Source organism: Scylla paramamosain, chromosome 43 (assembly GCF_035594125.1).
Source record: "Scylla paramamosain isolate STU-SP2022 chromosome 43, ASM3559412v1, whole genome shotgun sequence".
NCBI lineage: Eukaryota > Metazoa > Arthropoda > Malacostraca > Decapoda > Portunidae > Scylla > Scylla paramamosain.
The window spans coordinates 7817284-7844783 of NC_087193.1; the positions used below are offsets into that span (position 1 = coordinate 7817284).

The 27500-nt window shown below is 44.7% G+C and overlaps 1 long non-coding RNA gene and 12 other non-coding genes across 13 annotated transcripts in view; 2 read left to right on the forward strand and 11 right to left on the reverse strand.

Moving 5' to 3' along the window:
- The window catches only part of LOC135093693 (uncharacterized), a 31037-nt gene extending 6730 nt beyond the window's left edge, over positions 1–24307 (reverse strand). The window contains exon 1 of the long non-coding RNA XR_010263457.1: positions 24105–24307. This is a non-coding gene — a long non-coding RNA (uncharacterized LOC135093693). The remainder of the gene's footprint in view (positions 1–24104) is intronic.
- On the reverse strand, positions 9309–9399 carry Trnay-gua (transfer RNA tyrosine (anticodon GUA)). The gene is given in 2 exon segments: positions 9309–9344; positions 9363–9399. It is a non-coding gene; the product is annotated as a tRNA-Tyr (tRNA).
- Positions 10260–10350, reverse strand: Trnay-gua (transfer RNA tyrosine (anticodon GUA)). The gene is given in 2 exon segments: positions 10260–10295; positions 10314–10350. It is a non-coding gene; the product is annotated as a tRNA-Tyr (tRNA).
- On the reverse strand, positions 12022–12111 carry Trnay-gua (transfer RNA tyrosine (anticodon GUA)). The gene is given in 2 exon segments: positions 12022–12057; positions 12075–12111. It is a non-coding gene; the product is annotated as a tRNA-Tyr (tRNA).
- Trnay-gua (transfer RNA tyrosine (anticodon GUA)) lies at positions 13487–13577 on the forward strand. The gene is given in 2 exon segments: positions 13487–13523; positions 13542–13577. It is a non-coding gene; the product is annotated as a tRNA-Tyr (tRNA).
- Trnay-gua (transfer RNA tyrosine (anticodon GUA)) lies at positions 14447–14537 on the reverse strand. Its single transcript is given in 2 exon segments — positions 14447–14482; positions 14501–14537. It is a non-coding gene; the product is annotated as a tRNA-Tyr (tRNA).
- On the reverse strand, positions 16674–16763 carry Trnay-gua (transfer RNA tyrosine (anticodon GUA)). The gene is given in 2 exon segments: positions 16674–16709; positions 16727–16763. It is a non-coding gene; the product is annotated as a tRNA-Tyr (tRNA).
- Trnay-gua (transfer RNA tyrosine (anticodon GUA)) lies at positions 17175–17264 on the reverse strand. Its single transcript is given in 2 exon segments — positions 17175–17210; positions 17228–17264. It is a non-coding gene; the product is annotated as a tRNA-Tyr (tRNA).
- On the forward strand, positions 18688–18777 carry Trnay-gua (transfer RNA tyrosine (anticodon GUA)). Its single transcript is given in 2 exon segments — positions 18688–18724; positions 18742–18777. It is a non-coding gene; the product is annotated as a tRNA-Tyr (tRNA).
- Positions 19847–19936, reverse strand: Trnay-gua (transfer RNA tyrosine (anticodon GUA)). The gene is given in 2 exon segments: positions 19847–19882; positions 19900–19936. It is a non-coding gene; the product is annotated as a tRNA-Tyr (tRNA).
- Positions 20527–20617, reverse strand: Trnay-gua (transfer RNA tyrosine (anticodon GUA)). Its single transcript is given in 2 exon segments — positions 20527–20562; positions 20581–20617. It is a non-coding gene; the product is annotated as a tRNA-Tyr (tRNA).
- On the reverse strand, positions 21171–21261 carry Trnay-gua (transfer RNA tyrosine (anticodon GUA)). The gene is given in 2 exon segments: positions 21171–21206; positions 21225–21261. It is a non-coding gene; the product is annotated as a tRNA-Tyr (tRNA).
- Positions 24308–26315: 2008 nt separating the features above from the next.
- Trnay-gua (transfer RNA tyrosine (anticodon GUA)) lies at positions 26316–26405 on the reverse strand. The gene is given in 2 exon segments: positions 26316–26351; positions 26369–26405. It is a non-coding gene; the product is annotated as a tRNA-Tyr (tRNA).
- Positions 26406–27500: the final 1095 nt, after the last annotated feature.

Sequence of the window (27500 nt, forward strand, 5' to 3'; positions counted from 1 at the left end):
ATTCTTACTCAGGTTAATTAAATAAAGGGGAACTGAGGGGAAAGTGAGCGGAGGAAAGGGAAAGAGAAAGCTAAGAGAAAGCAAAGGAAACTTAAATTCACCTCTTGTCCTTTTCCCTCCTCCTCCTCCTCCTCCTCCTCCTCCCCCTCCTCCTCTACTTCTCTTTTCCCTTCTCTCCTTGTAGCCATAGCAACTAAAGACAGTGAGGGGAGATGAGAGAACAGAAGGATGAGGAAAGTGAGAGGGAAAGGTGATGGGAGGAATGAGAAGAGATGAGGGAGAGATGGTTCATGAAAGTAAGGGGAGATGATGGGAAATGGGGAAGATGATGGGATGGGAAAGGAGATGAGAATGAGGGGAGATGAGAAGAGAAGGAAATGATAACACGAATGAGGGGAGACATTAATATGAGGGAGTGAAGGAAGATGAGTGAAAGGAGATGAAGAGGGAATAAGTGGAAGTGAGGATGATAGCCAGTGAGGGGACTTCTATCACAAAATACGTGGAAGACAATCTAACCTAACCTAACGTAACTAAACCTCACCTAACCAAGCTTCCTCTAAGATAACCTAACCTATCTAACCTAACCTGTCCTGACATGTTTTGACTTAAGCTAACTAAACCTAACATCATAACGAAACCTCACCTTATCAAACTTACTCTAAGCTAACCTAACTAAATCCAACTAAAACAAACCTAACCTAACTTAACTTAACCTAACCTAACAAAAGCAAACCTAACCTAACCTAACCTAACCCAACCTAACCTAACCTAACCCAACCTAACCCAACCTAACCTAACCTAACCCAACCCAACCCAACCTAACCTAACCCAACCTAACCCAACCCAACCTAACCCAACCTAACCTAACCTAACCCAACCTAACCTAACCTAACCTAACTTAACCCAACCCAACCTAACCTAACCTAACCAAACTTATCCTAGGAAGAGAACGCCAAAAACATGACACGCTGGTAAGAGGAAAAAGCCTTAAGGACCGTACTCTTACCATGGAAGCCAAAGTAAGAGTCTTTAAGAGGCAGAGAGAAAGACTAGTAAGAGGAGAGTTAGTAGGAAGTGTGTGTGTGTGTGTGTGTGTGTGTCCATGACCTGCCCACCGTACTGAATTCCTAAAAAGGGAGGGAGGGAAGAGATGGGGGGAAGGGAAGAGGGAGGAGGGAAGTAAGGGAGAGAAAAAACTAGACATGGAGGGAGAGATGAGAGACAGGGAGGGAATAAGAACTGGATAATGAAGGAGAGGAGGAAGAAAGAAGGGAGGGAAGGAGGGAGAGAAGACAGGTAGAGAACAAATAGGAGGGAGAGAAAACTAGTAAAGGAGAGGAGCCGCAAGATGTGATAGGAGGAGGAGGAGGAGAAGGAGGAGGAGGAGGAGGGCAGTGCAAAAAGATAAAAAAAAAAAAAAGATAAAAAAAAAAGGAATGCTTGAAAACTCGCCATAAATATCTTTACCTTCAGACAGAAAGAGAGAGAGAGAGAGAGAGAGAGAGAGAGAGAGAGAGAGAGAGAGAGAGAGAGAGAGAGAGAGAGAGAGAGAGAGAGAGAGAGGAGGTAAGAGTGGAGGGAGTAGAGCAAAGATGGTAGTGTGAGTGTGGGCGCCTCCTCCTCCTCCTCCTCCTCCTCCTCCTCCTCCTTCTCCTCCTCCCCCAGCAAAATAGCATCCCAGAAAAGAGTAAATGGAGGAGTAAATGACGAAAATGAAAATGATGGATGATAGAGGAGGAGGAGGAGGAGGAGGAGGAGGAGGAGGAGGAGGAGGAGGAGGAGGAGGAGGAGGAGGAGGTGGTGGTGGTGGAGGTAGAGGAAGTGGTGGTAGTGGTGCAAGAAGAAGAAGAGAAAAAAAGAAGAAAAAGAAGAAGAGAATATGTACAAGAACAAGAACAAAAGGAACAAGATGATGAAAAAGAAGAGGAAGAAGAAGGATAACAACAACAACAACAACAACAACAACAACAACAACAACAACAACAACAACAACAACAACAACACGAATAATTACCAAAAAAAAAAAAACAGTATAAACAAACCAGAAGAAAACAAAAACAACAAAGAATTCGATGAAAAAAACACAAAACACACACACACACACACACACAGGTAGGAGGGTGTTCAGGTGAGGCGTATAATCCAGGGAACAACACTCATTTAGCACCTGTCACGAGGGTGTGGCAGGTGGGAGGCAACAGAGACATTACACTACAAGATGACTCTCTATCTGAAGCCTCGGAAAGACACGGGTATTCTGCAAGTGAAACTGAAATATTGCATCGTTTCTTATATTTTCCTTTCTTCTTGTTATCCTTGTTGTTGTTGTTGTTGTTGTTTAATTTTCTTGTTTCTTTTTTCGTTTTCTTTTTAATTTCTTTCTATTTTTCTCTTCTTATTCTTGTTGCTTTCCTTCGTCTCCTCCTTCTCCTTTTTCTTCTTTGTTTAAATTCCTTGTTTCTTTTTCGTTTTCCTTTTTCTTTTCTTTCTATTTTTCTTTTACTCTTCTTCTTGTTCTTGTTGTTGTTCTTCGTCTCCTCCTTCTCCTTCTTCTTCTTCTTTTCCTCTCCTCCTCCTTCTTCTTCTTCCTTTTGTACTTCTTGTCTTTTCTTTTTATTTTCCTTTTCTTCTTTTCCTCATCACCTTCTTTTCTACTCATTCTCCTCCTTCTTCCAAATGTTTTTCTTGTCCTTTTCCTTTTTATTCTTTTTCCTTATATTTTCTTTCCCTTCTTGTTTTCCTGATCTCCTCCTCCTCTTCCTCCTCCTGCACAGCCCAGCAACAGGCACTTTTAACAAACACCAACACTCGGGCTGTTACGCTTCGGGGTGTTATCAGAAAACCAAGCGCGTACAGTAGAGAGGCTGATGTATTGTTCTTGCTTTCCACAGCCTTGCCACACGCCCTCTTGTATAAACATCAACACCATGGTCAGGATTCCTAAGTGTTTTTTTTTTTTTCAACTCCATACTGTTTTTAAACGTCACAGATTTGATCATTTGTGTCCTCTTGTGTATTTTTTCTCTTCTCTTCTCTCTCTCTCTCTCTCTCTCTCTCTCTCTCTCTCTCTCTCTCTCTCTCTCTCTCTCTCTCTCTCTCTCTCTCTCTCGGGGGGTAAATGCAGAATTCTTGTTAATCCTTTCACTTAAGCAATTGTTCTTCTTTCACATTATCACATACAGTCTTTTTCTAGAGATCTATTTTTCTATCATGGTCTGTTAGATAGTCTCGTACCTTATGCAGGACAAAATTAACATTCTATTCTCTCTTTCCTTTGCTGTACCCAAGGCTATACTCTTCTGGGGACTAGGCTATACTCTTCTGGGGACTATGATCTTCACAGGGCCTTTTTTTCTCCTGTTATTTTGTAGCCCTTGGTCAGAGCCCCTCTTACATAATAAAAAAAAAGTACGTGCTGTGAACACTAACAAAGACTGAACAAGGCAGTAAAACGATTAAACTATCACTGGAACCCTGAAAACACTCGTGGACAGTTCTATAACGGGTACTACAGCCTTCTGAAAGTCAAGACGAGGTATCGAAACGTTTAAGAATCCATTTACCCACTCACGTTTAAGAATGCAAACTGTAAGAATGAGAAGCAGCCAAAGTATCCATCTATATACGTTTAAATCTTTTCCTGAGATATGCAACAATTCCAGACACAAAAAGCGAAGTGTGAAACCTTTATGAGCGTCTACAAAAAAGAAAGAGATTACAAGGAAAAGTTTAGTAATTTCCACCCGGTATAATGTTTGGAAGTGGCCGTGGAACATGGAGAGTGGCTTAGAGTGGCTAATGATTAATGAAAGGTGTGATACGAGTAAATAGCAGAAATTATTCAAAGGGGATACAGAAAAGAATGCACTGGTATGGGTAAGTTTGATAAGACGATACCAAGTAGGAGTTTGTGAAGCAGAACAAAAAAATACTGATCTGAGTGTGGGCTGAAGACAAGGCAGACTGGAGAAAAGATGGAGGAAATGCAGAAATTCTTTGAACGATGGCTGGGGGACGAAGTGGTAGAAGATGAAGCCTCGTGGAGGAGACAAGCTGAAGAATGATGGATCTAAGGGAGGACGGAGGAAAATGAGAGAGAATGAAGGAACAGTGGAAAGACTGCAAAAGAGGTGAGTTCAGAGAGAGATATGAGAGAAGAAGAGATAAAAGACGGTCAAATTTCTTTCCTTTTATGAATTGACTTTTTTGAAGGCTCACAGGGATGAAAATTAGGGAAAAATGTGTTGATTGTTGCGCTATTTGATTGACTCTGAGCTTCTATTGCGGGAGAACCTGAGAAAATAAATTAAAGTATTTTAAGGAGACGAGGAAAGACGAAGATGAAGAACAAGAACAAAAACAAAGAACAAGAACAGTATCACCTGAACTAATGCTATATGATTGATTCTTTAAGTTTTTAGTGAGGAAAAATCAATGAGGAAATAAACTTCTACAAAGGGACGAGGAAAGACGACTAAGGGCAAGGACAAGAGCAAGAACAAGATTAGTATTACCTGAACCGTTGCATCACCTCTCACCTTTAATGTCTTCCACAGGTAAACACACACAGCATCGCACCACTAATCACCTCTGACAACCTCCGCTTACCTGGCAGAGAATAGTTTACCTGAGTAGACCCACCATCACCACCACCACCACCACCACCACCACCACCACCACCACCACCATCATCACCAGTAATTAAACGTTTAGTGAAGTTATTATAATCTGCAAGTTAGATTTTAGTTTTGCATATAAATTAGACCCGGAAGATGTGAAAAATCATCGGGTGAGTAAGTGTTTAGGTTATGACGAAAAGGTGAGCGAAGCCAGGTGACTCAGAGTGGGGAGGAGGAATAGGAGGAAGAGGAAGAAGAGAAGGAAGAGGAGGATGAGGAGAGCGAGTAGTAGTAGTAGTAGTAGTAGTAGTAGTAGTAGTAGTAGTAGTAGTAGTAGTAGTAGTAGTAGTAGGAGGAGGAGGAGGAGGAGGAGGAGGAGGAGGAGGAGGAGGAGGAGGAGGAGGAGGAGGAGGAGGAGGAAGTGGACGACGAAGAGGAAGAGGAGGAGGAGGATAAATACAGATAAGGAAGCTGTCAGATGAGTGAAGGTAACAGAATCTTATGAATAAAGGCAAGAATGAACGAGAGCTGAAGACAATGAAGCGAAGAGAGTTATGAATAAATTGTACAAGGATAGACGGACAAATTGCCAACAAGGATGAGGCTGTTAGAGAATGAAAAAAAAAGTGGTAGTTGATGAATTCCATGAGAGAAAGTGATTATAGAATGTGAATAGTGAATATATGAGTAAATAACAATATCTATACTGTATTTATTCATTTATCTTCACCCCCCCCTCTCTCTCTCTCTCTCTCTCTCTCTCTCTCTCTCTCTCTCTCTCTCTCTCTCTCTCTCTCTCTCTCTCTCTCTCTCTCTCTCTCTCTCTCTCTCTCTCTCTCTCCTTCCAAATAGTGATGTAATGAAATACTCAGTTGTTTGACTTTATTTTATTTTTGTTATTGTTATTACTATTACAGTGTATTACAACGCAGCCACACAGACCACTTGCTGCCTCACTTATCACAGGATTCCCGTTGACACACACACACGCACACACACACACACACACACACACACACACACACACACACACACACACACACACACACACGACATTATGAGCTAGACTTTATCATGTAAAAATACAAATAGAAAAATAAGTGTATACACACACACCCACCCACACACACACACACACACACACACGCGCGCGTGTAATAAAGGAACTTACAGGTAATATGGACCAAAATGCCATGATTTATTACAGTTAGTGGTAAAAAGTTGCAGCAATAATGGCCGTGTTGCCTCCCCGCCCCGCCATTCACCGCAGCGCCACAACAACTCGCAGGAAAGTTATAATGACGTGAGCCTCGCGGCGGCCCACAGAGGAAGGAACACCACAGAAAAAATCAGCAGATCTATTGGCCCTTGTGATGCTGTTTGTGACTGGCTGCACTGCCGCCACAACACAGCGCGCCGGGCAATACTCTGGCAGTCCGCATCGTTAGCCCACGAGAGAATGATACCAGATAAAAACTTGCTCTGTTCGTCATCACCGCCACAAGAACTTGGAGGAAGATACGGGAGTCAAACGAGTTGGGAACATCACTATTTCCTCCTCACTCTCCTACAGACTGGTACAGTTAGGTCCTAGAAGAAAAACTTGTCGCATTCATAGTCCCGCCGCATCAACAGCGTGAGTGGAGGAAAGCATGACACACTTGTCCCAGGAGACACTCCCCGCCTGTGTGCGTGGGCGTGCAGTGAGCACTGAGCAGAGCGGCAGGGTGAGGGGCAGGACGCCTCGTGGCCACCCATAGCCCGGCAAGTTACGTGGTGAGTCATGAGGGGAGCGTCGCGGCTCAGGCCACGGTGAGGGGGCGAGCGTTGGCGACGGCGTGGTGGTGCGGAGCGCCTTGGCAGCCTGCCGCAGACCGTACCACCACCACCAGGGCCAAAGACCACTGCAGGCTGCCCCACCGTACGCACACACGCTTCCTGTATTGACGCACCCGACTCCTGCTGCTCCTGCTGCCCGCTGGGTGGCACTCTGATCCTCGACCCTTCCTGCTGGCGTCACCTGCCTGCCAGTCAGTGCCGGGGTACGTGCAGGGGGGTGCCTGCCGCGCGTCTGTCCCTCGTCCACTACTGCCGAGACCAACGTCCCTGGCGTCCCCACGGCTGCCCCTGCAGGAGGACGACGCTTGTTTGGCGGTGCCTCTCTCCATCCTGCAGGGGTCAGATGTTGATGTCCCGCCAGCAGGGGCTTCTCGCTGCGGCGAGGAGGGGTTGGAGCAGGACATGTTGCCTCTGCCAGGGTCACTCTCGACACTGCCGCTATGAGGCGCTGCCATGGTGCTGGCGGCTCCCGCTTGCTGCTGCATCTCCGCACCCCGCCTGCCGTCCCGCCGCCGCTGACTCACTGGAATGACTCCGTGTTGCTCCGGAGTGAAGGCCGCCGGGAGTGTGGGCACGGCCTTGCCGCGCGGCCCTGCCACGGGTGCCATCTTCCCCGCAAGGCCAGAGAGAATCCTCATGCTGACGCTCTGGTGGCCCCACTATGCTGATCCAGGTTCAGCTCTGGCCACCGCCACCACGCGGCGCTGTTACTGAGATCCTTTCCCGCGTCGCCGTCACCGTCACCGTGCTGGGAGCGGCACGGAGAGGGAGGAGAAAGAAACCCGCCCCCACAGTGGTTTTGTGACACACTAAGTGTTAGCGAGGACACACCAGTTGGTGAACGTTCCTGGGGCGCGGGAAGTGTGCCGCGTGGAGGCGTGACGCGAAGGCCCCGTAAGGCGCACTGCAGCACTATGAAGGGACACTTTCTCCCTCTGTTGCCAACACACCGCCGCGTGCAGAGAACAAAGCCCCTTGCAGGACCAATGTCCTGATGTGCCCCGGAATGTGGCCCAGTAATCTGAGAATGCCACACGCCCTACGTAAAGGCGCGGCGTGAAGACCCACAGGGGGCGGAGGGGTCTGAGGTGTGCTGCGCTGTGCGGGGCGTGAGGTGCCGCCGCCGCCGCCGCCACCTCCGCCGCCTTGGGGTCGAGGGCCAGGAAGGGAGGGCTGCCGGAGCGGCGTCCTGCCCGCACGATAAACACGGGAATAATACCGCGGCGGACTGGTCGGCGAGGCGGCTCGGCGATGGCTCACACAGGGAATTCCCCGGCCGCGTCTCTTTGAGGAGACTGGGATGGGGGGGCCAGGGGGAGGCTGGGCAGGAGAGGTAGGGCAGGCTGCCCCACTTAAGGGCCTTCCGATGCCTGGGGCTGCTTCCGAGCACGCCACGTGCCAGGCCACTCCAGACACCTCGAGGTGGAAGGGGCGTCACCGTCACGGCGCGACAGACCCAAGGCCACGGAAACCAAAAAAGAAAACTAGCTGTTGTTGTTGCTGCAGCAGCAGCAGCAGCAGCAGCAATAGTAGTAGTAGTAGTAGTAGTAGTAGTAGTAGTAGTAGTAGTAGTAGTAGCAGCAGCAGCAGCAGCAGCAGCAGCAGCAGCAGCAGCAGCAGCAGCAGCAGCAGCAGCAGCAGTAATGCCATCAAAATAATCAATAAGCTCACTACCATTACTGTTATCAATAAGACTCGTCGTGCACCTGCCCCGCCATGCTCGCTAGGCCGTGACAGTGCGCGCCAGTACCTGCCACTCTGCCTCCACACCACCCTGCCGCCACACTCCTCGGGAAGACACCGCAGGAACTCACGTCTGCCCGCCCAACCCTTGTTTGTCCCGCCAGACGCGCCCTGCTCCTACTTCCTTGCTGATACCGCTGATAACACACTCACTCCCCCGCTATTGCCATCGCCACCACAGTATTATCATCCGATCACCCTCCTCTTCTTCCTCCTCCAGCAGCAAGGTCACTCCATCTGCATCCTTACGTTTCACTTTCCCCTCCATTAGAGCACCGTCATCCACATCCACACTCACTCCCTTTCACCCGCTCCACACACACACACACACACACACACACGTTACGTAATTTTTTTTTCTGTAACAGCTGTAAACAAGAGATCCCATTTTTCTTGTTTTTCAATGTGTGTTCTTTTATCTCTCTTTCTCTCTCTCTCTCTCTCTCTCTCTCTCTCTCTCTCTCTCTCTCTCTCTCTCTCTCTCTCTCTCTCTCTGTACGGTCGTAACTGTCCCCATCTTACCCAAATACGCACACGTGTCTGTTTGTGGCCGTGCACATGTACGTTTTCCCTTGACACATATAAGTATGCTGAACACGTACACACACACACACACACACACACACACAGACAATTGAGACGCACATGTACGTTTTCTCCAGCATAAGTCGCACAAGTGTATGTCTGTATGTATGTGTGCATGTTTCGCTTGTGCACATTTATTTATTTATTTATATTTTTTTCTCTCTTCCTCTGTAATAAGATGTATCATTCACACACACACACACACACACACACACACACACACACACACACACTTGAGTTCCCTCTAAATCTTGTCCATTTTCTATGTTTCACCTGTGTTACGTTTTCTGCCACACCTGGGCACACACGTGACTGTAACAATTAAAAAAAAAACAAGAACACCTCACTACCACACACCTTATGACAACAATAAGAAGAAAAAAACACCACAGTTAAAGCACAGAATCCCGCAAAGATACACTGAAACTTTTACATTTAAACAAATAGTAAAATTAAATTAAATTAAATTAAAGTTAAAAATATGATCTCTAAAAATTAATCTCCATTTTAAAAAGTTTGTCCTTCGAACCGGATTCGAACCAGTGACCTATGGATGTCTGCTTTCTGAACCAACTACAGTCCACCGCTCTACCAACTGAGCTATCGAAGGCGCTGACAACAATGACACACTTTCATTTGAGTTTCCTCGTTGTGCTAGTCTCCGCTACCTCGTTTTCTCTGCGGTGAAGCGAGGTATTAGAGGTATTAATATAACGCGGGAAGGAACCGGTTGTAAACTGAGAGAGAGAGAGAGAGAGAGAGAGAGAGAGAGAGAGAGAGAGAGAGAGAGAGAGAGAGAGAGAGAGAGAGAACCATATGGTCTAAAAATAGATAAATAAATGAAAATAGACAAAAATAAGAATAACGACTGGATAAATATAAAAAAAAAGTAGGAATACACGATTCATAGACACAAGTGTAGTACAAGTTGCTAATTTTCCTCAGCGCACGCACTGTTTACATCACTGGTAACCCTTCTTTACTTCCTAACATTTTCCTCTGCGAAACTACAACAAATTATTAAAACATTTTGTGCTTATAATCTTATCTTCTTTACTTCTTTGCCTTTACTTTAAACACTCCTTTCTTTTACTTTGCGCTTTTCCTACATTCTTACCCTTAAACTTGTACCACTGAGCATTTAAAACAACTGAATGGCGAAATCACACAGTATTTATCAGTATTAATTGTATCTCCTTATTCATTCTATGCGCGAGGAGTATTATTATGGGACAGACAGGTAAGATATCAAGTGCACGGTACGGTAACGGGGTGAGGGTGAGAGAGCGCCAGTGCCGGCAAACCAACTCTCGACTGCCGGGTGAAAATAACACAGTGGAGTAACCAAGAGTAATGAAAACGGGCACCAGGGACGCTCTAATCACTCAACGCTCCCTCTTTCTATCATAATGGCCTCTATCCGCCGCTTAGGAGTGAGTGGAATTGCCGGTAAAAATAAATAAAAGAATGTCCTTCGAACCGGATTCGAACCAGTGACCTATGGATGTCTGCTTCTTAAACCAACTACAGTCCACCGCTCTACCAACTGAGCTATCGAAGGAGCTGATGGTAAATGGAGATGTATGTTGATACTATTGCATTGGTGATGGTGTTGGTAATCTTGGCACGTGTTGGGAAAGGTGAATGTTTACCTTGTGTATTATAACGTATCTTGTATGGGAAATTCGCAGCGTCTTAAGATAATATACTGTGAGTGATAACCGTAAACACACACACACACACACACACACACACACACAGGCGGGCATTAAGTGTGTCAGACAGTACAGTTTCGTCATGACAATCAGCTGCCAGTATGTTGTTTTATTAATGCATGCAGGTGAGGTAAGGTGAGGGAAGGGGGGCGGGCAGGTGAGCTGATTACCTTACTTGATATTCGTGTCTCGTTTCCTCAGCCTGACGTGGAGTGAAATTACGGTCTGTGTAGGCTGTATAGAAATGTATATTCGTAGGCTTAGCGACTGGCACTGAATGAATGAATGAAAATATATAAGATAAACAGAAATAAGTAAACAAAAAATAGAGATAAATAAAACAAGGTAAGAAAAAGGAAGAAAAGAAAAAGAGACAAAGAAATAAATAATAAAAAGAAACAAAGAAAGAGACAAACTAAAACAAACAAACAAATGAAAGGAATAATAATCTCTCTCTCTCTCTCTCTCTCTCTCTCTCTCTCTCTCTCTCTCTCTCTCTCTCTCTCTCTCTCTCTCTCTCTCTCTCTCTCTCTCTCTCTCTCTCTCTCATTCCATTCATGCCTCCATTTCATTCCATCACGAAGTTTCCTCCATGAAAATTTCCCCACAAATATTTTCCCCATTGAGACACTCCCCTTAACCCAATTAGCCATATCAGGAACTACCTAAGGGAAATTTTATGGGTGCAATGCTGAGGGGGGAATTTACCTGGAGGGGAGCTGAGGGAACACGCAACACCCTGTATCCTGTTAAAAGTACCCGGATTGTAAGCAAGAGTTTTTATTTCCCTGTTGTTACTCATACAGCTCCTCGTCTTCACTATTTATTTATTATTTTTCTCATCTTACAACACGTGTCTTATTTCTTACTATGATTGTTGGTATTTGTGTAACTACTACTATTATTACTACTACGTGTGAACTATTACTGCAACTATTACTATAAATATTTCATCTTTACTATTACTTCATTTACTATTATTTTGTAACCTTTTAGCACGTGTTTTATCTCCTGTTTCATCTATTACTACTGTTATAACTACTACTGTAAATCCATAACTATTGCTATAACTATTACTATTACTATTACTATAACTATTTTTATCACCATGGACGCTGCAGTTAAGTAGAATTCATATCGAAACCTCTTATCTTCTTATCTTGCTGTCTGTCTTACGTAACCACGCGGCCACACACTCACTCGTGTCTCTTTCTTATTTTGTTTCAATTCATCATAATTTTCTTTTTCTTCTTCTATTTTCACTTCATTTTTAGGTTTGTATCCTTGTGTGTGTGTGTGTGTGTGTGTGTGTGTGTGTGTGCTCGTCAGCTCCAGCATTGCATGATTTGTACGTATTATACTGAAAACATTAAAGCAGTAATCTTAAATGCAAACACAAACACACCATTAACACCATCATCATCACCACCACCACCACCACCATCACCTGCCACGAATCATCTCATCCCCACTATCATCACCACTAGAGCAGGAACCATTCATGACCGAAAAAGTTGTCCTTCGAACCGGATTCGAACCAGTGACCTATGGATGTCTGCTTCTGAACCCACTACAGTCCACCGCTCTACCAACTGAGCTATCGAAGGCGCTGACGAAGGAGAAAGTGGCGTGAAAATTGTAACAGGGTGGCGGCGGCGGCGACTGGCGGGTGACGTCACGGAGCTTCCACCAGGAACAACCTAACCACGTGTTGCTGCAGACATGACACACACACACACACACACACACACACACACACACACACACACACCAAGCACTGCATCGCCAAGTGACTATCTCGCTGGCACCAGTAATACCCCACTCATGGTTGATAGATAAATTGGGCATATCTACGTATACTAACTACATTACCCTTCCGCTTACCATGCTGCATAACGACTCCTGAAAACAATGCTGAGTTACCCTAGAGTGATCAAATTGGTGTTATGTTTGGTGTAATTATTCGTAGTTAGCTTCCTGTTGCTCTGTCCCGGCATTAACTGAACGTCAAGCAGAGTCACTGTCTATGGTTAGTTATAAAGTCATTGTCTATGGTTAGCCATGTTCGTCAGGTTAGGTGTACAGCTTCCTGCGGTTTTATCCTGACACTAAACGTCAAGCAAAGTTTCTCTCCCTCTCACACTCGCAATAAACCATTCCCCTTTGAATCACGGACTAAGTGCTACAATATTCTGCACCACGAGGCTCTTAAATTAAAGGAAATGGATGTCTGATATCAGTGACGTAAGCTCCGAGCCGTGCCAGCCTTCCCGCGACGCTGCAGACTGTGTGTGGCCTTGTCAGTGGCACCGACAACCTTGAAGCCCCGCCAGGTGACACGTCGGTATGTCAGGAATCACACGGACACGGTGGCTCCCCATTAACACTATATTTAAAACCTATACATATGGGGAGTGACCTCTGAACACACTTATAATGATAGGCCAAGGTGTGAGGGAGATTTTTGCCACACGGGAGGTTACTGTGTCACGTGGTGAGGTGCGGGGGTGCCAAGTGGCGATGCCATTCACGCTGATGCCACACGCTGGGAGGCGCCGCGATAAGGCTGGCAAGATATGAGTCTGTGCTGCTATTATCAAACAATTCTTCCCTTTAAGAGCCTTGTGTAGAAAACTGTAGCCATTACTGAGTAAAAGGTGCAACTGTGCCTTGTGGAGTGAGTGGAAGGGAAAAGGTTTACTAACTATAAGCAAACACACAATCTAACCTAACAAACAAGTAACCATAAAAAAAAGATACAGCAATATCAACATCCTGGAGAATAACTCAATATTGTTTTCAAGAGTCGTCGTGCAGGCTGATACGAAAGATGGTAACAAATAGTATACGTTGACAGGATATTACTGGTCAGCAACACGTGGTTCTGTTGTTCCTGGTGCAAGCGCCATGATGACGTCACGTGCCACCCACCGCCGCCGCCGCGCTGTTATAATTTCTGCGCCACTTTCTCCACCGTCAGCGCCTTCGATAGCTCAGTTGGTAGAGCGGTGGACTGTAGTTGGTTCAGAAAGCAGACATCCATAGGTCACTGGTTCGAATCCGGTTCGAAGGACAACATTTTGGCAATGAATGATTCGCGTTCAAGTGTGTCACGGTTTATGGTTCTCGTGGCTGTTTTGGTCCCGGGTGGCGATACAGAATCCTTAAACTACTGATGAAAACATCCTTAAGACCCCAACAGCTTCCATTACCATCCATTAAAAGAAGAGATAAGGCGCTGAGAAGTATGAGAATATGACCAAACACAACCTCCTCAATTATTAAGATCAGTGGCATCCTTTTGGAAGACAATAAGCTTTGTTAAACGATGCTGGATATTTTACTTGAGCACCCAATACAACTCAATACAAGCACCCTGGTGAACTGTGCTTGTATTGAGTAGGTAAGTTACTAGAGAAAGAAAAGCGAGATTGATTTAGTCTTTAAACGCCGCAACAGCAGTCATATGGTTCAGCTGCTCACCCACCTACCCACAAACACACACACACACACACACACACACACACACACATAATGTACGTACGTAACTGCGAAGTGTGTGTGTATGCGCGCGTAGGTTACCTTCTTCACCTGAGCAATTGAACACCTGGTGAGTTACGCTTGTTTTACCTTTACTTAGTCTTTCATTCTCAAACTGCCTTGTTCCCTCATTTGCTGTGTCTGTCTTCAGCCGAGAGAACATGAAGAGCTGTCAGTTGTATATTTCCCATGTGACAAGGCAACGATGGTCACACACACACACACACACACACACACACCTGTAATTACTTATATGAAAACATTAATATACATAAAACAAAGCATACACCCACATACACAAACACACACACACACGCATACGCACATCACCACCACCTCTTGCCATGAACCATTTCGTCCAGTCGCTCATGACGCTCAAACTCATCTCCCACCAAAACAATGTCCTTCGAACCGGATTCGAACCAGTGACCTATGGATGTCTGCTCTCTGAACCAACTACAGTCCACCGCTCTACCAACTGAGCTATCGAAGGCACTGACGGAGGAGAAAGTGGCGCCGGAGTGAAAATTGCGGAGTCAGTGGTGTTGTGTGGTAATAACGGTGAGCGCGGCATGTCTGGCGGCAGCATCCAGAGTAGTGGCGCCCCTCACTGTGCATTCGAACATCACGGGCAAGAATAGCTAGAGATAGATAGATAGCTAGATAGATAGATAGATAGATAGATAGATAGATAGGCAGACAGACAGATAGGTAGGTATATAGATATATAGATGGTTAGGTAGACAGATAGCTAAACAGAGAGAGAGAGAGAGAGAGAGAGAGAGAGAGAGAGAGAGAGAGAGAGAGAGAGAGAGAGAGAGAGAGAGAGAGAGAGAGAGAGAGAGAGAGAGAGAGAGAGAGAGAGAGAGAGAGAGAGAGAGAAATTCGGGCATCAGCAACAAGTGAAGTAGACAGCAATAAATTACCAAACAAAAGACATCTGCGAATATATACATACGAATGAAGATTGAGTACAGAAAACACACACACACACACACACACACACAGCACTAGTTCACGCTTAACATAATCCTGAAACCTTTTACCTACCGGAGTCAAGCTTTCGAACTCTTAACGATTATCCTTCCCTTGTGCTGACCTCTCCTGACCCAGTACAGTGCATGGCGGTGGAATGAAGCAGAATACTATTAATTAAACCCATTCACTACTGGACAAAGTTTTCCTCATAACTCACAACTTTGACACTCTCTGTGCTGCATTATCTTAAACAGTTCAGTGGTATAGAAAGACACAAGTAATTCCTTTTTCTTCATTTTTGTGTCTGTAAATTATCTTCTATATAGTAACATGAATGTCAACAGAAACACGATCACAGCAGTAAGAGGGTGAAGTGCAAGACAGTGGCATAGATTACGCTGATGAGAGGAGTGACAATCTTCAGAGCCTCCCTCTTTGTAAACAGTATACGCAGGATGTACGGTGTGTGGTGAACGTGAATCTCTTGACCACTTGCACGGGTGTTTATGTAGAGTACATCTGCCTCCTCTCAGTTCATAACGTCGTCGTGTAAGGGAACTGCGTACCTGGATATTGGCGTTATGTCTGTTCTCTTAACGTTTTTCACTCTTGCGATCGTCTTTCGTTGAACTTCATACCCCATGTATAATCTATTGGAAGAGACGCAGGAGAGAAAAGAGAGGAAACCGTAAATTTTGTCTTTTTACGCCACAAACTATTTTAAAGATATTTACCACAAGAATATTGCCTCAGAAGTTATATGCATTGAAGGAAAAAAAAATTGTCTGGCAGTGAAAGGGTTAAAGAATCCGAGTATTCTGAGTTAGAGGTGACACATCCAGCAATGCATGGTGCCTGTTACTGTCCCCTCACCCTCGAGGTTCATCGCTTACTGATAAAAGCGAAACAACAGTGCCTAAGAGAATTATCCAAATGATTGTTGTTGCTTGTTATCCTTTGTAATCCTTTCTAATACCATCTCGTACCGACTTCTGAACGCATTAATGATGGCTAAGCAGTGAAGCAGCTGAGGCCTCGTGAAACAGCACACCCACGGCACGTCAAGGCTGATTGATACTGATACCACCGTCTCTACATGACTTACTACACATGTGACAATGTACTCCTAAGCACTTCCCCTTCGTGGCCATTGGAGTGTGTGCACCCGTCTGGACACCACTGCTCTACACACAGGGGAGGAAAATTTTTATTGATTATTAAAACTACTGCAAAATCTACTCACATTCAAGACCCTCCTTTAAAGTAAATCATATTTTCCAATTCCTTACATTTTATATAATGCAACAAAATTAAAAAGCATGGCTAAGTTGTGTAAAAAAAATATAATAATTCAATCTACATTAATGGAGATTTCATGAAATAAATATGTAATGATAATAACCTAACCTGTATTTGTAGATATTTTATAACACCAAGGTTTTTTACAGATCTTCCGGAAGATCCATCTTCGCTACTGTTGATTCTGTCTTGCCATCAGTGACCTGCCACGCCACTAAGTCCCTACACGGTCTATAGCATAGCCTTGGCCTTGCTCTTATCTGTTATTCTCTTTATTGCAACGGTCCAAAGCACGCGTTCATTTTGCTTCTTCCTGTCCACGGATCAGGCGCGTTAAGCTCTTAAAAGTGTGTCCTTCGAACCGGATTCGAACCAGTGACCTATGGATATCTGCTTCTGAAACCACTACAGTCCACCGCTCTACCAACTGAGCTATCGAAGGCGCTGGAGGTCACTGATAAAATTAAGTTAATATTAAAACATCCGCATCCCGGGCATTGATAAGGAGCGTGATGTGTTCTTTACGCCTTTGTTGTCTTCAGTACCTCTAACTCTATGAATGCAAAAGTTCTCAAGTTTCAATTAAGTGTTACAGCATAATTCGTAAAGACACCACTGACAAAAGGAATGATTGAATAAAAATCTTTTCCGTAGTTTTATTTTCTGCTCAGTAAGGTTCTCTTGGATTACTCAGTGAACAGCGTCATGTCATTAACACTGCTTTACTTCACTGCCTGACTTCACATACAAGGACCCACCCAGCCCAACACACGCACACACCACCACCTAACATGAAACATTTTCTCCTAATCGTGACACACTTCTGATGGAACCTTCTGTCACTAAAACTTCGTCCTTCGAACCGGATTCGAACCAGTGACCTATGGATATCTGCTTTCTGAACCACTACAGTCCACCGCTCTACCAACTGAGCTATCGAAGGCGCTGGAAGGAGAAAGTGAACTGAAGTTTTTGACGAGTCAGCGGAGGCAGTGAATGGGAACGTCACGTCATGGCCGCAGCATCTTGAATGACGGTATTTCAGAAGGTGTCTAAATCAGTGGTCACCAAACTGTCTAACAGACCTGCACGCGCCACGTCTTGCCCCAGTTCATGGTTTCGGTGCATCGAAGTGCTGACAAGCCACTCCGCAGCGTGTGTTGGTAGTATCGGTGACATGTAGCAAAACACGGAAGGAGAGCTGATGTAATAAAGAAATGGATTTGACTGACGGTCAGAATTATACTTTGCACGAGTGTGAAGATAGATACTTGTTGCAAGAGAACATGAGGAAATAAGGAAAGCTGCAAGAAGCCATCAGTCCTACACGTGGCAGTCTCTGTATAAAACATGCCCACCTATTTACACGAGTATATATCATTTATTCCTCTTGGAGTAATTTCATTATGTACGTTTTGAACAATGACTTTCATCAATGTCTTCACTCCCACCCCAACACATGTATGCTCCTCATCCCCACCTAAAGAGGCGCGCCCCGCGGTTTGGGAACTACAGCCGAAAGGGGAACTTTGAGGCGGGGCAAGAAGTGCACCGCGAGGACAGGAGTGATCGACAGGACGCGACCAACGCAAGGTGTGCCCAAGCTGGGGTGTGCTCGAGGACGTCTCCCAAGGGGCACTGGCAGGGAGGGTTTGGGATACTCTGGGTTTTTTTTAGGGATAAGTCGTCACCTTTGTATAAAACGTCACGGAGAGATGGTGGTGTCAGTATTTCTGGGAACTTTGGAGTGGCGTGGCTGTGCTGCATTTCACAAGGCCTCGAGCTGCTTCCCTCTCAGCCTCCAATGCGCCACCAGGGTAGTACAGAGCATTATGGAGGATAACCAAACTGCAAATCTTTGTCCCTTCTTTACTGCTTGACTCACCTTTGCACTGACTAGTTCTGGAAAAGATAGGCTAACACTTTTCCTTGTGTGTGTGTGTGTGTGTGTGTGTGTGTGTGTGTGTACCATTTTTCATACGTAATGGATTGATTGATTGACTTGATTTAAGGCGCCGAAACATTTTCCATACGCAGCACACTGTCCCCGGTGCTGCGTAAGTGTGTACAATGGGTGGTAGAAAAAGTTTGGTGATACCTGTGAGTTGCCATAAGTTAATGGCTTCTCAACGCACTTGTACTCTTGTTTGAGTGTGCTGCGATAATGTTGCTGTTTATATCGTTGTGACTGTAATAGTTACTACTGTAATTATTGTTTGTGTTGGCGATGTGTTATCTTTGTTGTTCAACACACAGCAAGAAGCACCGTTACTCACGGTGCTGCTGCCACCACCGTGATGTGACGCGCCCACTCACTGCCGCCGCTGACTCATCCAAAGCTTCAGTTCACTTTCTACTTTCCAGCGCCTTCGATAGCTCAGTTGGTAGAGCGGTGGACTGTAGTGGTTCAGAAAGCAGACATCCATAGGTCACTGGTTCGAATCCGGTTCGAAGGATATAGTTTTAGTGACAGAAGATTCGGTTTCAGGTGTCACGACTGGCGGAACAAAACAGTCCTTAGCAGAAGGTGGTGGTGGTGGTATTGTGTGTGTGTGTGTGTGTCACGTGGGTGTGGTTGTTACATGACATGTAAATAAACAAAGTCAGAAACCACTTGTCAAGGCTGGAGATTTGAGGCTTTGTAAGCAGTGAGCCTGTTGGAAACAAAAAGATGGTTTGGGAACCACTGCCATACGGTTTATCTTGAGCCTTAACCTTGCTCGTGCACCTGTCTTATTTATCTCCATGCCCCGTGATACGACTGTCTGCACCACGCGCCTCAGTCTTGTTCAATCTTTTTGTTGTTATTCATCCCGCCCCTCACTGTCCACGGATCAGGCGTGTTCAGCCGCTAAATCTATGCCCCGCAGTGAACCAGTGACTTATGGATGACTCCTACCAAACCATTACAGTCCACCGCTCTGCTAAATGAGCTATCGAAGGCGTTGACACACCTAAAGTAGCGAAATGAAGCTGAAAAGAAAACAGGGATTGACTAGGCACTAGATGTTGTTTCTCACGCGTGTTTTCTTGTACATCAATCACCCTTTGACTGCAATGGCTTCTCAGGCTCAAGAAAATGTTCTGGTGTAAGTTTGCAGTAGAATTTTGAAAGCCGCCACTGACACCAAAGAGTATAATCAAAAAGCATAAAAAGTATAATTAAAATATTCCCATGTCTGGTTTATTTCAGCTCAGAGTGATCGTTTGGGATTACTCAAATGAAGCAGCAAGTGTCACACTGTCACAGGCTGTGAAAGGATCACCTCACTGCTTGAAGCAACACACAAGGGGTTAAGATCATGGTGAGAGTCACCATCCGGCCGCCAGACTCACTGCTTCCAAAGGTTCAAATCTCAACCCTCATCTCAGACCAGTTCAAAATTGTGTAAGTTGACAACAGTGTTTCCCGACCTTGTTTATTTACAGGTCGTGATACAACTCGCCAGTCCACCACCACCTGCCGTGAAACATTCAGTCGCGCCAGTCGTGACACACGAAGTACAATCTATCACTAAAATTTTATCCTTCGAACCGGATTCGAACCAGTGACCTATGGATGTCTGCTTTATGAACCACTACAGTCCACCGCTCTACCAACTGAGCTATCGAAGGCGCTGACGAAAGAGAAACTGTACGTGATGTGATTACGCGGTGGCAGCGGAGGCGGGAAGCACGTGACGTCACGGTATCAGTGGCAACAGTGTTAGTACGTGTTCCCGCATAGATATACTCGTAGATGGGTAATGAAATAGATATAAAGACAATTCGATAGGTAGATAAACAGGTAAACTGATAGACAAAGACAACAGCCAGTGCGTGAGACAGAAGGCTTCACTAATGCCACACTTACACCTCCAGCCCTTTCGTCAGCCGCATCACTCTGGACTCAGCACCTCGGCAACCATTTATCCAAGCACAATCAAAATGGACACCCAAAGTTGGATTTCGGAGAGAGAGAGAGAGAGAGAGAGAGAGTGGATGACTGGAAAAGACTCCGTAATCAGGTTGTTAGCGCTGACTCAACAGGGTTTTAAAAAATTACATAAATCCATGAACAGGAACGAAAGGTAGTGGCAGGTCAGCAAGTATGACTCAGGGACTGCCACAGGTAAGCCTGATGATTTCTTACGGTCTTCCTTTAAGTTACGTTCTAAACGAACAACTTGGACACAAATTATGATGCGCTTGTCATTAAAAGTATGTCCTTCGAACCGGATTCGAACCAGTGACCTATGGATTTCTGCTTTCTCAACCAACTACAGTCCACCGCTCTACCAACTGAGCTATCGAAGGCGCTGACGGAAGAGAAAGTGCTCGCGATCTGATTCCGCGGCGGCGGTAGTCATGACTGGCGGGTGACGTCACGGCATCAACAGCAGACTGCTCCTTAAATAAGACAGTTTATAAAGATAGATAGATGGATAGATAGATAGATAAATTATAATTATTACATCCCAGACAACCAACGACATGACAAAAACAAGCCCTGCAATACCTGCGCCTCATCTGACCTTACCAAACAGCAAAGGTGGAGTCAAGTCATAAGAATATAAGATGAAAATAGGTAAGTATGTTTGATACAGTTACTGCCACATGTAGAGCTGATGGATTCTTCAAGTTTACTTATATTCTTTGGTTCTTAATGTTCCAAAATCACGCGGAGGGTCATAGTACTGCTGATAATAGCTTTACACGTTTCCCCATGCCACGCACGCACACACACACACACACACACACAAGGAGCATCCTACTCGTACATCTCACAACCATCAGTCATCACATTGATCGCCCGACATGAACCGTTTCGCCAGCACAATATAATGAGACGCTTCCCAGCAAAATACTGTCCTTCGAACCGGATTCGAACCAGTGACCTATGGATGTCTGTTTCATGAACCAACTACAGTCCACCGCTCTACCAACTGAGCTATCGAAGGCGTTAATAGAGAAGGAAATTATGCTGAAATGATTGTTTTGTGCTGAAGGTAAGGAAGGTGATGGAAAGTTCATAACGTTATTTCATCAGCAATAACACAATATTTACCTTCCCTAAATAACAAGTGACACAACGACATTGATGATGATGATGATGATGATGATGATGATGATGATGATGGTGATAATAACAATAATAATAACAATAATAATAACAATAATAATAATAATAATAATAATAATAACAACAACAACAACAACAACAACAATAATAATAATAATAATAATAATGTGTGTGCGTGTGTGTGTGTGTGTGTTTTATGTAGGAGGGACACTGGCCAAGGGCAACAAAAATCCAATAAAAAAAAAAAAAATGCCCTCTGAGATCCCAGTCCCATAAAAGGGTCAAAGCAGTGGTCAAAAATTGATGAATAAGTGTCTTGAAACCTCCCTCTTGAAGTAATTCAAGTCATAGGAAAGTGGAAATACAGAAGCAGGCAGGGAGTTCCAGAGTTTACCAGAGAAAGGGATGAATGATTGAGAATACTGGTTAACTCTTGGGTTAGAGAGGTGGACAGAATAGGGGTGAGAGAAAGAAGAAAGTCTTGTGCAGCGAGGCCGCGGGAAGAGGGGAGGCATGCAGTTAGCAAGATCAGAAGAGCAGTTAGCATGAAAATAGCGGTAGAAGACAGCTAGATATGCAACATTGCGGCGGTGAGAGAGAGGGTGAAGACAGTCAGTTAGAGGAGAGAAGTTGATGAGACGAAAAGCTTTTGATTCCACCCTATCTAGAAGAGCAGTATAAGTGGAACCCCCCCAGACATGTGAAACATATTCCATACATGGACGGATAAGGCCCTTGTACAGAGTTAGCAGCTGTGCGGGCGAGAAAAACTGGCAGAGATGTCTCAGAGCACCTAACTTCATAGAAGCTGTTTTAGCTAGAGATGAGATGTGAAGTTTCCAGTTCAGATTATAAGTATAGGTCAGACCGAGGAAATTCAGTGTAGAAGAGGGGGACAGTTGAGTGTCATTGAAGAAGAGGGGATAGTTGTCTGGAAGGTTGTGTCGAGTTGATAGATGGAGGAATTGAGTTTTTGAGGCATTGAACAATACCAAGTTTGCTCTGCCCCAATTAGAAATTTTAGAAAGATCAGAAGTCAAGCGTTCTGTGGCTTCCCTGCGTGAAATGTTTACCTCCTGAAGGGTTGGACGTCTATGAAAAGACGTGGAAAAGTGCAGGGTGGTATCATCAGCGTAGGAGTGGATAGGACAAGAAGTTTGGTTTAGAAGATCATTAATGAATAATAAGAAGTGAGTGGGTGACAGGACAGAACCCTGAGGAACACCACTGTTAATAGATTTAGGAGAAGGACAGTGACCGTCTACCACAGCAGCAATAGAACGGTCAGAAAGGAAACTTGAGATGAAGTTACAGAGAGAAGGATAGAAGCCGTAGGAGGGTAGTTTGGAAATAAAAGCGTTGTGCCAGAGTCTATCAAAAGCTTTTGATATGTCCAAGGCAACAGCAAAAGTTTCACCAAAATCTCTAAAAGTGTGTGTGCGTGCGTGTGTGTGTGTGTGTGTGTGTGTGTGTGTGTGTGTTACTACCTGTACCTGACTCGTAAGCCATGTGCACAGGTGTTCCGCTATACACCTGTACACACCCCCGCGTCACCAGTCCTGTATTACCTATGTGAACATTTAGCTGTGTGTGGACGTGTCATTCTCAATTTCTAAACATTTAAGCGCGATGTGCCTGTGAAGTGGCCTGTCTGCTCCTGGAATTTTCCCATACGGATATTCCACCCACAAGATTTCCTTATTGATAATTCCCAGACGATAGGTTAGGCTGAGTTAGGTTAGGTTAGGTTTGGACAGGATAGACTAGGCTAGGCTAGATTAGGTTAGGTTATGTTACAAAGAGTTAGATTAGGCTAGGTTAAGTTGGGTTAGGTTAGGTTAGGATTGGTTAGGTTAGGTTACTTAGGTTAGGTTAGGTTAGGTTACGTTGAGTTAGGTTAGGCTAAGTTGGCTTAGGTTAGGTTAGGATTGGTTAGGTTAAGTTAGGTTAGGTTAGGTTAGGTTACGTTGAGTTAGGTTAGGCTAGGTTAAGTTGGGCTAGGTTAGGTTAGCATTGGTTAGGTTAGGTTAGGTTGCAGGGTTAGATAAGGTAAAATAAGGTTTATGAAGTAATATTAGATAAGGTAAGGCAAGGTAAGATACGATAAGGTAAGGTAAGAAAGAAGTTATGCAAAGGTAAAATTATGTTAAGTAAAGAAAGTTCGGGTAAGATTAGATGAAGTAACGTAAGAAGATAAGGTAAGTTTAGGTAAGGTAAAGTAAAATTAAATAAGGTAAGCCAGGACAGGGTAGTGTTAGGTGGAGTCAGGTTAGATTAGGATGCAAGGTTACGCTAAGCTGAATTTGTGGAACTCAGAATTTTTACCATATAGGGGTAAAATCTTAGTGGAGTCTTAGTGGATCGTATTTACTTAGCAGAAATTTACATACAAACTACGAAAAACTTGTGGCAGTGATAACTAGTGTGGTGGGCGAGAGGCGATGAGACAGGCGGGCAGACAAGTGTGGCGGGCGGGAGGCGATAAGACAGGCGGGCAGACAGACGTGAAAGGCAGTAACATCATATCCACCCATCCACTCAGATAATCCACATGCACACCCCACCCAGTACCCACACCACTAAGCACCCACCAACACCAAAAGATATCCATTAACCCACTCGATCACACACCCACCCATAAAACACAAACACAACCCAACACTCTATTAATCCTATCACCCCACACAACTTCCCTACATACACAAGCGCTTACCCACTTACTTGCAGTGTTGATTGGTGTGTTATTTCATCATCCAGGCAAGCAGCAACGCACTAGGACACGCGTATGGATGAATAAAGGAGATTTCACTGCACTAACACAAGTCACAGCCTGTCCTCACTCGACCGACCGCAGGTGAAAACAAACAGAAAACGCGCCACTGCGGAGACAGAGACGGACTGCGCGCGCCACCTACAGGAGAAACGCGTGCATTATTTTAACATCGGCGTCCGTAAGAATTAATGCTTCCTCTTCTGTTCTTCCTTTGTTAGTTAGTTAGTTAGATAGTTAGTTATTTAATTAATTAGTTTGTTTATTGTTCCCTCTCCCTCTCTTCTTCTTTCTTAGTCCAAGTGGTGTTGGAAAATTTTTACCTACCGCCTCGTTAAGTTCTCTCGTTAAAACGGCTGTTGTCTCGTTAGCTTGTTGCCCCTCTCTCTCTCTCTCTCTCTCTCTCTCTCTCTCTCTCTCTCTCTCTCTCTCTCAACGCAGTATCTGGTATCTTTCTTGTCTATCATCAATAATTTATTCATTTATTTATTCTATTAATCGTAGTCATCGAGAAATAGTTAACGGATGTAATTTTACTTGTACCTCTGCTGTTGCTGCTGCTGCTACTAATATTATACTACTGTTGTTCCTCCTCCTCCTCTTCCTCCTTCTTTTCCTCTTCCTCCTAATTTTAATCCTAATCCTCCTCCTCCTGCTCCTCTTACTAATACTACTAATACTAATGCTATTACCACTACTACTACAACTTATCATTTCTTTTACTATCACTACCACCACCACTACCACAGCAACAACAACAACAAATACTACCACCACCACCACCACCACTACTACTACTACTACTACTACTACTACTACTACTACTACTACTACCACAACCACCACCACAAATTTTTAGCAAGGGAAGAGGGCCACGCCAGCATACAACCTACGTAGTACACGGAAACTCAAATCAACTTAGATAAATGGAATTGTCCCTTTCTTTTACCTCAATGGAGCGACGCATAATAGAGTTTGGTCAATTTCTTCAGGGCCCTTACCCACCTGCCTCTCTGTCCCCGCCCATTTCCGTAATTGGAAGGATCTATGGCTTCCAAAGAACTCCCCTGTATAGTAATGTAGTGAAAGGGGAAAAAATGGGAAAGGAAGTCCATGCTGGTCATTTTACAGATTTCTTGGAGGATATTGAGACCAGGGACGCGGTTTGTACCTAGGGAGGGTAACGTTAGGTTACGTAGGTCAGTTAGACTTAGTTTAGGTTAGATTGGTTTAAGTTACGTTATGTTAAGTTGCTTTAGGTTAAGATATCTCTCTACCCATCTATCCACGTATCTATATGCCTGTCTATCTGTCTGTTTATTCGTCTATCCATCCATCTATCTATCTATCTTGTCTTCGAGCAGTCATTCTTGTTACCTGATAAATGTTGTCCATTACTGACCACACCGCCACGTCATTAAGAAGTGAGCTACACAAACTGTGAAGAAAGTCGACTGTATGGACTTTAAGTTAACTGCACTATTTCTCCAAGTTTAACAATTTCAACTAAAACAGAATGGCATCCAGGTCATCGTTAGCAATGTGCAAGCATTTCACAATCCAATGAGAGAAGCGTCGCCTTCAGAGCAGCTTGTCATTACTGCGTGGGCGACATTTCCACACAAGGATAACAATATCAGACTGCTGCAGCACGTGACAGCATCTGTGCCCACTGTCACCTCAGTGTTGTCTTCCAAAACCCACATACACTTTCCGTTGCAGAGGACATTTTAACCATTTTATTTTTAGTTTCGCTATGACAACTGTAATGGGTTCACAAACACCGCAATTTGTGATGTGTCTCCTTCATCCCCCTCCTCCATCGTTGGCAGTAATCACGTCATTGTCCATGAGGCAACTTCACCACAGCACAACTTTGGCTCAGTGTTTCGCCGAGTTACGTCATTAAGTTGTTTCCACCACAAGTATTCAAGAATGCATTCACGAACACCTTCATAAACCATTCGTGTTTTTGTTCGAATTAGCACACAAAATAACCATCATATAACACACACACACACACAAGCACACACCAGGACCTTCACAGCATCCTAATACACACCCACCCGCACACACAAACACACACCATCACCACTACCTGCCACGAAACATTTCATTCCCACAATCGTGACAAACTTGAATCATTCATCGTCAAAAGATTGTCCTTCGAACCGGATTCGAACCAGTGACCTATGGATATCTGTTTCCGAACCAACTACAGTCCACCGCTCTACCAACTGAGCTATCGAAGGCGTTGACAAAGAAGAAAGTAGATGCTAAGTTGAATGAGGCCAGAGAGAGAGAGAGAGAGAGAGAGAGAGAGAGAGAGAGAGAGAGAGAGAGAGAGAGAGAGAGAGAGAGAGAGAGAGAGAACAACAACAACAACAGCACCAGCAGCAATAATAGACAAATAGCTCAATGAATAAGTTATAGACGGTAAATATGTTAATGAGGCTCAGGTACCTACATCAAGAGGCCTCTTGTCACACCTGCTCCGGCGCCAGATGAGGGGCTGGGGGGAGGCAGACAGGGAGGAGTGAGAAGACAGGTGAGTTGGGGTGGGAGAAGTGAGGGATGAGGGGAGGGAAGAGGTGAAGGAGTGGCCAGACAGGTGAGGAAGAGGGGACAGGTGAGGGAAGGGGTGAGGAAGGTAAGGTGGGGAGACCGGGAGGGAAGGGGGTGCAGAGTGGTGAGGGAGGGGGGCAGAGTGAAGGGAAGGGAGGGGAAGACAGGTAAAGGAGGTTGGGTAAATGCGCACCTTTTTACCTGTTACAGGGAAGAAGGTGCAGGTGTGTGAAGTTAATTAATTCTTCACACCTATAAACATCACCTGTATCTCCTTTACTCTTTACTCTTTTCTTTTCTTTTTTCTCTCTCTCTTTCTTCTCTCCTTTATCTGTTCTTTATATACTCTTTCTCTATCTTGCCTTTTCTCCTTTCCTCTATTTTTCTCTACTCATTCCTCTCCTATTCCATCCTCCCTTCTTTTTTTTTCTCTCCTCTTCCTTTTCTTCTCTTCTTCTCTTCTACTCTTTCCGTTTTCTATCTCGCTCACTTTCCTTTATCCTCCTCCTCCTTCTCCTTTTCTACTTATTTATCTATTTCTTCTTTCCTCTCCTCTTCCTCTTTCCTACTCTTCCCTACTTTCTTCCCCTTCCTCTTCCCTTCTCTCTCTCTCTCTCTCTCTCTCTCTCTCTCTCTCTCTCTCTCTCTCTCTTTCAGTTTGCATGGCTCCTTCATTCACCACCACCACCATCATTACCACCACCATCACCACCACCACTACTACCACCATCACCACCATCACCACCACTACTACTACTACTATCAGCTTATCAGTCTTGCAT